Source organism: Vicia villosa, unplaced genomic scaffold (genome assembly GCF_029867415.1).
Source record: "Vicia villosa cultivar HV-30 ecotype Madison, WI unplaced genomic scaffold, Vvil1.0 ctg.000077F_1_1, whole genome shotgun sequence".
NCBI classification, from domain to species: Eukaryota; Viridiplantae; Streptophyta; class Magnoliopsida; order Fabales; family Fabaceae; genus Vicia; species Vicia villosa.
In genome coordinates this window covers 731,926-745,083 of record NW_026705001.1, presented here as the reverse complement: position 1 = coordinate 745,083, position 13,158 = coordinate 731,926, and positions in this window count along the sequence as shown.

Here is a 13,158-nt window from a genome sequence, read left to right as displayed (position 1 = left end):
ACAAAGCGGCCAAACATTTTTAGTTGGATCTAGAGATTGCCAGTTACATAAAAGGTAATATGTCTGTTCAAGAATATTATTTTGGTTTTTTGACTTTGTGGGCAGAACACTCTGCAATTATACATGTTGTTGTTCCCAAGAATTCTCTCGCGGATGTCCAAGAGGTTTACAATACTAGTACGCGAGATCAATTTCTCATGAAGCTTCGTCCCGAATTTGAGGTTGGCATGCTTTGCTGAATAGAAATCATGTTCCTTCTTTAGATACATGTGTTGGTGAACTTCTCAGAGAGGTATAACACCTTGCTACTCAAGGATCCATGTCTCATGAAGCTGTCATTTTTTAGCCTGCTACGGTTGCATACACTGCTCAAAGTAGAGGTAAAGGTCGTGATATGAGACAAATTCAATGTTTCTCTTGAAAACAATTTGGACATATTTCTTGGAGTTGCAGTAAGAAATTATGTAATTATTGCAAGCAATAAGTTCAATTATATCTAATTGTTCCACATGTCCTCCACGACCAACACAATGTTTGGTGCTGGCATTTCATGCAACTACAAATTCTGCCATTGGTCCTTTTGTTACTAGTACATCAAATGGTGGTACTCTATAACCTGAAATGATTCAACAAATGGTATTTTCCGCTCTTTATGCTTTGAAAATTCAGGGTAAGTCTTCTAATATTTTACATCCATGGTTTCTTGATTTTGGTGCATCTAATCACATAACGGGCTCCTCTGAAAACTTGCACAATTTACGGTCTTATTATGGTAATCAACAAATTCAAATTACTAATGGTAATAACCTATCTATCACTAATGTTGGTGACATAAACTCTGATTTTCGGGATGTACTTGTATCACCTGGCCTTACTTCCAATTTATTGTCTGTTGGCCAATTGGTGGACTACAAATTGTAATATTAATTTTTCTCGGTCTGGTTGTCTTGTGTAGGAGCATGTGTTGGGAAAGGTGATCGCGAAGGGGCCTAGAGTGGGAAGATTGTTTCCACTCCAATTTATTTATAATCAATTATCTCTTTCTTGTAATAATGTTTTGAATTCTTATGAGGATTGACATAGAAAATTGGGTCATCCAAACTCTTCTATTTTGTCTCATTTATATAAAACTAGTTTATTGGGAAATAAAAAATTTATTTCTAATGCCTCTATTTCATGTTCCATTTTCGAATTGGCTAAAAGTAAAACACTTCCTTTTTCTTCTAGTGCTTGTGCTTCTAATTGTTTTAAGATGATTCATAGTGATGTATGGGGAATGTCTCCTGTAGTTTCTCATGTTCACTATAAATTTTTTTCTCGCATTTATAGATGATTATAGTCCTTTTACTTGTATATATATTCTCCGCTCTAAATCTGAAGTGTTTTCTATGTTTAAGAAATATTTGACATATGTTGAAACTCAGCTTTAAGTCAGTGTTAAAATTTTTTTGCTCTGACTCTAGTGGCGAGTACATGTCTAATGAGTTTCAGGAATTCCTACAACAAAAAGGCATATTGTCTCAATGGCCTGGTCTCAATACCCCTCAACAACATGGTAAGGAAGAACCTAAGAATCTTCATTTTCTTGATGTAACACGCACCTTACTTCTCCAAGCTTTTGTAGCATCCCGATTTTGGGTGGAGGCTCTTTCCAAGGTTATCTTCTTGATGGATCATCTTCCTTCAAGAGTTATTGATCTGGATTCTTCTTTCTTTCATAATTTTAACATTCATTCTAATTATAATGCTTTACATACCTTTGGGTGTGTGTTTTGTTCACTTACCTCCAGTTGAAAGGCATAAGCTTGGAGCGCAGTCTGTTCAATATGCATTTATAGGATATAGTCATTCTCATAATGGGTTTGTGTGTTATGATGTCACTAACCATCGTTTTTGCATTTCTAAGAATATGACATTTTATATAATCAGTTTATGTTTTCTTGTGTTTCTCCTGCCATTCATGATATTATTACTCTTCCTATGTTTTATACTATGCCTCAATTTATAAAACGATATAAACTAGATAATGTATATGTCAAAAAACACAGACAATAGGTTCCCGCACCCCTTCCCGATGTTGAACCGCCACCTGATCCTGTACCAGTTAACCCACGATGTTCTAGTCGAATATCTCTCGTACCAAATAGATATTCACCATAAATGTATGATTCCTCACATACTTCTCTGACTGCCACACTCTCTAGCATATCTATTTCTATTTGTTACTCACATGTTGTTAAATATGTGCGATGGATAAAAGCAATGAATGAAGAGCTTCAACCTCTTCAAGATAATTTCACATGGGATATTGTCTCTTATCCTCCTAATGTGAAACCTATAGGTTGCAAATGGGTTTATTCCGTGAAATTGAATTCTGATGGGTCCCTCAACTGTTACAAGGCTCGTTTGGTTACTTTAGGAAACAAGCAGGAATATGGAATTTATTATGACGAGACATTTGCACCGGCTTCCGAAATGACAATTGTGCGCACGATCATCTCTATAGCTCCTTCTAATGGGTGGTATCTTCATCAAATGGATGTGCAAATTGCTTTTCTTCATGGTGACCTGACAAAAGATATTTATATGACTTTTACCTCAAGGCTTATTCTCTTCATCTAAAGGCATGTGCAAGCTCAAACACTCCTTATAGCTCCTTCTAAAGCCTGATCCCTTATTGTATCGACAACTTATGGGTAGCCTCAATTACTTAACTATTACTCGCCCTGACATATCTCTTGTTGTTCAACAAGTAACTCAATTCATGCATTCTCCTCTCCATTTTCATTTGGTTGCAATTCGTCGTATAATTTGTTACTTGAAGGGAAGCTCTCATCGTGGTTTATTCTTTTCTACCGGAGTTGCTCCTAAATTGAGTGCATGTTTCTTGGCTCTTCATTGATCTCATGGAAAAGTAAGAAACAAGAGAGAGTCTCTAAATCTTCTACTGAATTTGAGTATTATGCCATGTCTGCTGCTTGTTGTGAAATAATTTGGCTTCATGGTCTTTTAGATGAACTTGGATTTCCTCAAATAGAGTCAACTTCACTTTATGCTAACAATACAATTGCCATCCAAATCATTGTGAATCCTGTTTTTCATGAATGCACCACACATATTGAAGTTGATTGTCACTCAATCTGTGACGCGTATAATGACCTACTAATATCATTTTCTCATGTCACTACTCAACTGGTGGTTGCAAATATTCTTACCAAAGCTGTTTCGCGTCCATGTCATCATTTTCTTGTTAGCAAATTGATGTTCATTGACCAGGAACATCAATTTGGGGGGTGTGAATAAGAATTAGTTCGTTCCTAGAATGATGGTTTTTTCCTAGAATAAGAAAAACAAATCAGAAATTGATTTGTTCTCATTAAATGTAATTATGTAGTGTGTGTAATTACCTATATAGACCTGCAAACTCTATTTATAGAAGAAACAACAATGAAAAAGACATGAAGGCAAGAACTATTGACAGTTAGATCCTTCTATTTTTCGTTATTTGAAACACTTGTTTCTAAAAATTATTTATAAATATGGATTTATCTCTATTTAGAGATGAAGCTTGTGAATTTATAAAACATCATCATTCACATTTTTTATACAGTTTAATTAATTTTTAAAACATTTTTCTATTATTCACAATGATGTATATCATCTTATGTTTGTAGTAATGCCATTTTGGTGTAAAAATCTGGTTTAATGTCATAACTATGGTTAATGCCATTGTGATTTGAAATTCTTGTCTGATTAATGACAGAAGTGGTAGCACAATTTGCAAATGTTATTAAATTTTGATATAAAACTCTGGTCTGATTGATGATAAAGGCTGTTAAACAATTTTAAATTAGTCCCTTATCTGTATTCATGATCTCACTTTAGTTCCTTTATTGTTAAAAAAAAGGTTTTAAAATAGTCCTTTAACTTAAAATAAGTTTGAATTTAGACCCTTATATATAATAACAATTTCACTTTAGTCCCGATGCCAATGTTTAATACCAATACTAGGGTTTTATACAAAAACAAAAAACAAAAAATATTATTAGGATTTTATACCAGTGTTTTTTTATCGGTGTTTTACTGAACACAAATTGTTTGTTAAAGACAGTATAATTGAGCACAAATAGTTTACCTCAACAAAATTCATTACACCAACTTATCTTATAAGTACTAAAATCACAAAATAAGATCATGGCATTAACCCTTTCAGTAACAATTTTATCACCTAACTACTTGAAGAAATTACAACCATATCCCATATAATTTCTACAGCCCAATTTTTTTTTTGCCAAAGTTCACACTATTCATATCGTTCACATTACGCAAACACACTCCTCTTGGCAAAAATACCATATCCTCTTGACAAATACACTCCTCTTGGCAAAAATACCATATCCTCTTGGGCAAAGTTTGGATTACCTTGTCCTCTAGGAGTAGAGGGCTATTTCTAATGTTCTCTTTGTGGTGGACTAGGTCGTCCTATTTTTGTGGGCTTGGGCGTAATTTGCGGGCCCAAAATATAGGAAACAATAGAAAAGGTCGTGATTAGCCGAACAAGGGGGACTAGCCGTTGGCGGGGACGGAGGTCCAACGTGCTCGGATAGTCCTATGTTGTGGGGGGCCTATTGATGAGTCCTACTCGGTCAAAGGGGGGGTTTGTCCTCTCCTTGCTCCAAAGAGTGAACTAACGCTTATTGGGTCTCTTCACATTAACTAGTGGATTGGGTCAATTGGGCTAGTCCAAAACACCTATAAAACACAGCAAAATAAGGAAGATGAACTTTGAAGAAAATAATAAATGCAAGAATAAAAAATGAGAGAAGTAGAAATCCTACTTTATAATACATATGCTGACTCAAATTTTTAATAATTCCCTTGTTGTCATGTATCCAAAAGTTAACGTTTTTTTCACACAATTTAATGAAAAAGACACTAACGAAATAATTTTTAAGGAACTAATACAATACGTAGAACTAACTTGATAGCACTTAGATCAAATGAGGGATGTCTCTTCCAACTTAACCAAATATCCTAGATTCAAATCCAACCCTAAACATGCAACAGTGTTAAACCATTTAGGAAGAATTTTCCAACCAAAAAAAATTCATGCTTATGAAAACAAAGCGAAAATTAAGAAATAATACAATAAAAAAGAAACAAAAAATTTGTTCAAAAACATTTAAAATAAAATGATTATTTAATAATTTAAACAATAAAATGAAATAGATGATTATTATTATTAAAGGATTTATTTAGTAAGTATTTTATTTTATTAAATAAATTAAAAATTATGATAATTAAATAAGATATTCTGCACTATCTGAATTGCGATCCTGGATAAGCTACTCATTTCTTTTCGCATAAATGATAAATATGGATCTAATTAGCAATTATCATCTTCAAAGTGAACATTCTAAATTATTTGTCACTTCATTTAAAGTGAAATTTATCAAACAACTTTTAGTTAGATAAGTACTAGTTCGTGTGATTTGAGTTTACTTGTCAAGTCTTTCGCCCACCCCTTTTTATGTGAAACTTTATATCCCACACTCACATGGGGTTCCTACTTAGAAGTTAGAACTTTGTATCAAGCTCATTAAGAACACGTTTATTACAGATTATTTTATAATAAAAACATCATCTTTCTTTTAAAATATTTTATCCGTGTCGCACAAATTTTTAAAGGAAAATTTAAAAGTAATCTAGCAAGTATTTCAAATTAATTTTTATTTTGAACAATTTATTTTAAAAAAAAACATTTCTATGAATAATTCATTTCATGTAAAAAAATCGACTTTTATTTTCTTAAAAAAATATAAAACTATTTTTTTAAAACATTTTTAAATCATCCGTGACAAATAGACTAAGTTCTACTAAAATATTTAAAACAAATTAAACTAAAGGTTACTTGTACAATAATAAAAATAACTAAGCTGTATTCCATTAAATAGGATAAATCAACTTACACTCATAATATTTTAATAATGCCCATCTTTAAATCCAAATAGTCAATTTCAAAAACTTTTTTAGTAACTTTTTTAATGATTTTATTTTTCCAAGTCTTTCCCTTTTCTTTTTTCCATCCGATCTATTTTTTTTTACCGGATAATCTAAAAAAAAATATTCTACATACCATTTAAATCTATTTTCATCATCTTCTCTATCAAATATGCTATCCCAAAAGACCAAAACTCTAGTAATTATATTTTTAATTTTATCCTATTTAGTCTTATCACACATTCAATGCAACATATTCATCTCTAATATCCATAATATTGGCGACTTTCTACGTAAATGGAGGTAGTGGTTTTTTTAGTTTCTAGTCAAACATAAAACTATCAAATATGCTATCCCAAAAGGCCAAAACTCTAATAATTATATTTTTAATTTTATCCTATTTAGTCTTATCACACATTCAATGCAACATATTCATCTCTAATATCCATAATATTGGGGACTTTCTACGTAAATGGAGTTAGTGGTTTTTTTAGTTTCTAGTCAAACATAAAACCGTACTCTAATATTATGTTTAGTTTTTTTTTTTCTTTCGCACATATTCCGACCTACATAATAGATCGATTAACCCGACTCGTGCTACGGAGGCACGTCCACTGGCCAAACATTGTTTCTGCCAAGAATTGAACTCAGTATTCCCCAAATGTCGTCCATTACAGAGACTCGTTTGTCACTCGAGCCCAAACACTTGGTTTGTTTAGTTTTGTTTTTGGATGAGCCAAAATCAATTCTAATCGTGTAAAATTAATTATGAAATGATTTCGAGGTGTTTAATTCTTCTAAAGTAGAATTGAATCTACCTCCATAATTGATTATACTTGAAATTAAAATTTATAACTTCTGTATTTAAATGTGATTTATATAATGAAATTTATAGTTCAACTCAGTTTTACATAAAATGTATCCAAATATAAATCAATTCTACTAAAATCAATTATAACAAACTTCATTCTCTTAAAATCAATTATATCCACAGTAAAAGTAAATCCAAACACGAACTAAACCATAACCCTTATGAACCACTTCGAAAAATTATGAACCACTCTGTTTCAAAGATCTTATTTCATGGGTGTGAGATATTGGATCGAACTCTAGTATGGCCGAAGGGTAGCTTCTTGGTTCGACAGGGTTAAGCATGAAGTCGAAGGTTGTTCACATGCTTGTGTCGAAGATGCTAGGGTTGTTAGCATGTTAAATTAGGTTTTAGTGTTTAAACCCTAATTTGTTAAGTTAGCTTGTTTATTAAGTTGACTTGTGTAATGGGCCTTGTGGAAAAAGCCCATTAGTTAGTATGTTAGGTTTTATTATAAATAGCACATTAGTCTCTCATCATTGCTAAGCTAAAAATCCTAATTTAGGGTGAGAGAGGTTATTTGTTATTCTTGTAAACTTGTAATCTTGTTTTTTAAGAGAAAGTAAAAGAATAGCAGTTATAACCAATTATTGTGTTCTTCTTCTTCCTTGTCCTTTATTCTTCCTTGGTTTATACTTTGTTCTTGGCATTGAATTCACAACAAATTAGTGCGGTGAGCGTGGAGAAGATGCCTTCAACAAAGTATGAGATTGAAAAGTTCACCGGAGTGAATGATTTCGGTATGTGGCGCTTGAAGATGAAAGCCCTACTGGTTCAGCAGGGTTGTTTGGAAGCGTTGAAGGGAGATGCAGCCATGAATGCTGCATTAACGGCAGCGGAGAAGACAAATATGATCGAGAAAGCACACAGCGCAATTTTGTTGAACCTTGGTGATAAGGTTCTCAGACAGGTATCAAAGGAGACGACGGCATCAGGGTTATGGGTGAAACTTGAAAGTTTGTATATGACCAAATCACTGGTAAATCGACTCTACCTGAAGCAAGCTTTGTATTCATTCAAGATGGTTGAAGACAAAGTGTTGGCTGAGCAGTTGGATATGTTCAACAAGTTGATTCTTGATCTTGAAAATATTGATGTGAAGATCGATGATGAAGATCAAGCGCTGTTACTATTGTGCGCTTTGCCTCGATCACATGCTCACTTCAAAGAAACTCTCTTGTATGGAAGGGAGTCCCTGACGTTTAAAGAAGTCCAATCAGCCTTGTATTCTAAGGACTTGAATGAACGAAAGGAGCATAAACCTTCGTCTGTTGGTGAAGGTTTGGCCGTTAAAGGAAAATTCTTGCGAAAGAATGGTAAGTTCGACAAGAAGGGCAAAACCCAGTCGAAGTCTTACAGTGGCGAAGCATCTGGCATTCGATGCTATCATTGTAAGAAGGAGTGTCACACAAGAAAGGTGTGCCCTGAACGCCTGAAAGATCATGGAGGTAAGGATAATGGCAATGCAACCATTGTTCAAGATGATTTTGAATCATCTGATGTTCTTGTGGTTTCAAGTAGTGACTCGAGAAGAGAGTGGATTATGGATTCAGGTTGCACTTGGCACATGACTCCAAACAAAGACTTGTTCGAGGAATTATGTGATCAAGATGGTGGATCAGTATTGCTGGGAAACAACAAGGCTTGCAAGATTGCAGGTATTGGATCTGTTAGATTCAAGCTCCATGATGAGTCAATAAGGTTATTGACTGAAGTCAGGTACGTTCCTGATTTGAAAAGAAATCTGCTTTCTCTTGGTGAATTCGACAAGAAAGGATATGTTTTCCAAGGAGAGAAAAGTATCCTAAGAGTCATGAAGGGGTTGAAGGAAGTCTTGAGAGGCGTGAAGAAACAAGGCTTGTATACCCTTGAGGCTGAAGTTGTAAGTGGTTCGACAAATGTTGTATCCACGAAACCTTTGTCGAAGACAGAAATCTGGCACATGAGATTGGGCCATGTCAGTGAAAGGGGTCTGGTCGAATTAGGGAAACAAAATTTGCTTGGTGGAGAAAAAGTCGAAAAGCTGAAGTTTTGTGAACCCTGTGTACTTGGAAAATCTTGCATAGTGAAGTTCAACAAAGGCAAACATAAAACACATGGATCCCTTGATTACATCCATGCTGATCTTTGGGGGCCTGCAAGGTGTGCATCACATTCTGGAGCGAGGAATTTCCTATCCATAGTAGATGATTATTCCAGGAAATTATGGGTATCCATCCAGAAGACTAAGGATGAAACTTTTGAGAATTTCAAAAGTTGGAAGACTTTGGTTGAAAATCAGACTGGCAGAAAGGTCAAGAGGTTGAGAACTGACAATGGCCTTGAATTTTGCAATGAGGTATTCGACATTTTTTGTGCTGCCTCTGGTATTGCAAGGCACAGAACTACTGCAGGTACTCCACAGCAAAATGGTTTGGCTGAAAGGTTTAATCGAACTATTTTGGAGAGAGTCAGGTGCATGTTGACTAGCGCTGGACTAAAGAAGGTGTTCTGGGCTGAGGCTGTTTCGACAGCAACATATCTGATAAACAGATGTCCTTCGACAGCGTTAGATATGAAGACACCTGAAGAAGTTTGGTCGGGACATCCACCAGATCTCGACAAACTGAGAGTATTTGGCTGCGTAGCCTATGCTCACATTAGGCAAGACAAGGTCGAACTTAGAGCTCTGAAATGCATGTTCATAGGATACCCTGAAGGAGTCAAAGCTTATAGGCTATGGTGCCTAGAGCCAGGTCACAGGAGGTGTATCACCAGTCGAGATGTAGTTTTCAATGAAGCTGAAATGGCTTTTAAGAAAACTGATGATGATCGAAGTGCAGAAGAGCTGGAACAGGTAGAGATTCCTGTTGAGGTGGAGCATGTTGATGCTGAATTGCATATCCCTGATGAAGTCGAAGAAGAAGCAGAAGATGCTGAGGAAGATGAGGAAACTGACGATGACTACCTATTGTCGAGAGATAGGTCGAGAAGAGTCATCAAACCACCTCAGAGACTTGGGTATGCAGATTTTATAGCTTATGCATTAATCTCTGCCAGTGAGGTTCTTGATGATGAACCTAGAGATTATAAGGAAGTTATGAGGAGTCGAAATAAGACTGAATGGCTGAAGGCCATGGATGATGAGATGAAATCTCTTCATGATAATCACACTTGGGAACTGATCAAGAAACCTGCTGGGGCAAGGTTAGTCAGCTGTAAATGGATTTTCAAAGTTAAGGAAGGAATTGAAGGAGTGACATCGAAAAGATACAAGGCAAGGCTGGTCGCAAGGGGTTTCACTCAGAAAGAAGGTGTCGACTTCAATGATGTGTTTTCTCCTGTTGTGAAGCATAGGTCCATTCGAATGTTGTTTGCCATGGTGGCACAGTTCGACCTTGAACTGGAACAAATGGATGTGAAGATTGCGTTCTTGTATGGTGATTTAGATGAAACGATCCTGATGAGGCAACCTGAAGGGTATGTCGAAAAGGGAAAGGAAGATTATGTGTGCAAGCTAAAAAGATCTTTATATGGGCTGAAACAATCTCCTCGACAGTGGAATAGGAGATTCGACAAGTTCATGGCACGCATAAGTTTCATTAGAAGTCAGTTCAACCGCTGTGTTTAGTTCAGATTTTGACCTGGTAATTCATTTGTTATTTTGTTGCTTTATGTGGATGATATTCTCATAGCAAGCAACAATGTCGAAGATGTGATGAGGGTGAAGGTTGGACTCAATAAGGAGTTTGATATGAAGGATCTGGGAGCTGCGTCCAGAATTCTTGGAATTGACATTCGAAGAGATAGAAAGAAGTCTAAGTTATGTTTATCTCAAGAGGCATACCTACGGATGATTCTTGAAAAGTTTGGTATGTCGAATTCGAAGCCAGTTGTGACTCCAACAAATCCTCAATTCAAGCTGAGTATTGATCAGTGTCCCAGTAATGATGTCGAAAGAGCCTATATGAATAGCATCCCATATGCTAATATAGTTGGTTCTTTGATGTATGTTATGGTCTGTACTAGACCCGACATAGCATACGCAGTAAGTCTTGTAAGCAGGTACATGGCGAATCCTGGAAAGGCTCACTGGCAAGCATTGAAGTGGACTTTAAGGTACATAAATGGGTCTCTGAAAAGAGTCTTAATTTATGGTGGAGCCTTGGGTGAAGATGGTAAAGCAGCAATTGGAGGATATGTCGACTCTGATTATGCAGGTTGTATGGATTCAAGAAAATCTATTTCTGGATATGTTTTCACTATGTTTGGCACAGCAATTAGTTGGAAAGCAACACTTCAAAAGGTTGTTGCTCTATCAACCACTGAAGCGGAGTATATTGCATTAACTGAAGCTGTGAAAGAAACATTGTGGCTTGAAGGTTTTGCGAAGGAGCTGAAACTTCAAGGTCGAGGTATCACTGTTAAATGTGATAGTCAAAGTGTAATACACCTGTCGAAGAATTCAGCCTATCATGAGCGAACTAAGCACATTGATGTGAGGCTGCATTTCGTCAGAGGAGTAATCGAGCGTGGAGAAGTCCAAGTGCTGAAGGTTTCGACTGAAGACAATGCTGCTGATATGATCACCAAGACATTGCCGAGTTGCAGTTTTTCCACTGTATGCAGTTACTAAAACTGCATGAAGAAAGCTAGTTTGTTCCCTTAATGTTGTAGAGTTAGATCCAAGGTGGAGATTTGTGAGATATTGGATCGAACTCTAGTATGGCCGAAGGGTAGCTTCTTGGTTCGACAGGGTTAAGCATGAAGTCGAAGGTTGTTCACATGCTTGTGTCGAAGATGCTAGGGTTGTTAGCATGTTAAATTAGGTTTTAGTGTTTAAACCCTAATTTGTTAAGTTAGCTTGTTTATTAAGTTGGCTTGTGTAATGGGCCTTGTGGAAAAAGCCCATTAGTTAGTATGTTAGGTTTTATTATAAATAGCACATTAGTCTCTCATCATTGCTAAGCTAAAAATCCTAATTTAGGGTGAGAGAGGTTATTTGTTATTCTTGTAAACTTGTAATCTTGTTTTTTAAGAGAAAGTAAAAGAATAGCAGTTATAACCAATTATTGTGTTCTTCTTCTTCCTTGTCATTTATTCTTCCTTGATTTATACTTTGTTCTTGGCATTGAATTCACAACAATGGGGTTGAACATATTCTTATCTCATCTATCAGAAATTCAGACTTACCAAGATGAAACAACAAAACAAAAATAAAAACAACAATATAACAACAAATTAGTAATATCACACATCACAAACACTCCTTTCACTAAACAAACAGTAACTTAAGCGTGCATTACTCTCTATCAAACAAGATAAATTTTTTAGAAGTAAAAATAGACGTTAATAACAAGATAGAGAATATTCCAGTAAATACAGTATAAAATTATCATAGAGAAAAGAAAGCATGTAATCCAAATATTGATCAAGAGAGCCATGCGTAAATGGCTTAAAGGCAGGCAATAAAGCAGAGCATGTTACCTAGAAGATTAATGGTGACCCACTATACACTGCTTCCCAAATCAATCCACCTATGATAATTGATATGGTAAACCCATAAAGACATTTCTTTATGGTCTCTCAACAGTTCAGACATAACTTCTTCCCCTAAATGTCAAATCCAATGGACCCTCACTTAGGCACATTGTTATCTGGCGGGTGATTAATGTCTCAGATAGAACTTCTTTTCTTGCCTACTTTATTGAATCAATACTACTACCAAACTTATCAGCTAACCACAAGAAGAGAAAACCAACTTGGTAAGTAAGAACAGAATTTCATAAATTGCTATAGATGGAGTTGGAAAACAATCCAATCAAGGGAAAAAGTGATTCAGCCAATTTTAAGTCTTTGCAATAGTAACCTTGATTGTTCTAGAGACTTATGAAAGCTGTGAGTGAGTGAGTGACATAGACCTAACATTATTCTGTTATTCAAAGACAATGATTTGAATCACATGCATCACTTGTACAAATATAATAGGATAGGATTTGATATGCATATGACCTTGAGTAATAATAGCAATCACAGGTGTCAAAAATTGTATGTCCCTAAATCAATATAGAATTATTAATAACTTGTTCAAATAAAATAGTTCATTTCATTTAGATAGATCAGAGCTTTTTTTTCAGTCCAAAAAATTAAAAATAAAATAGCTTTAGGATCTATCTAAATGGAATGAGCTATGGCATTGAATTACACAATTAAGTAAATCTCTTATCTGATATGTAACACAACTTGGAATCCCAAAGGTATTATCAAGATTTATCATGTATATCTCTAATTCAAAAATAACATGTTTT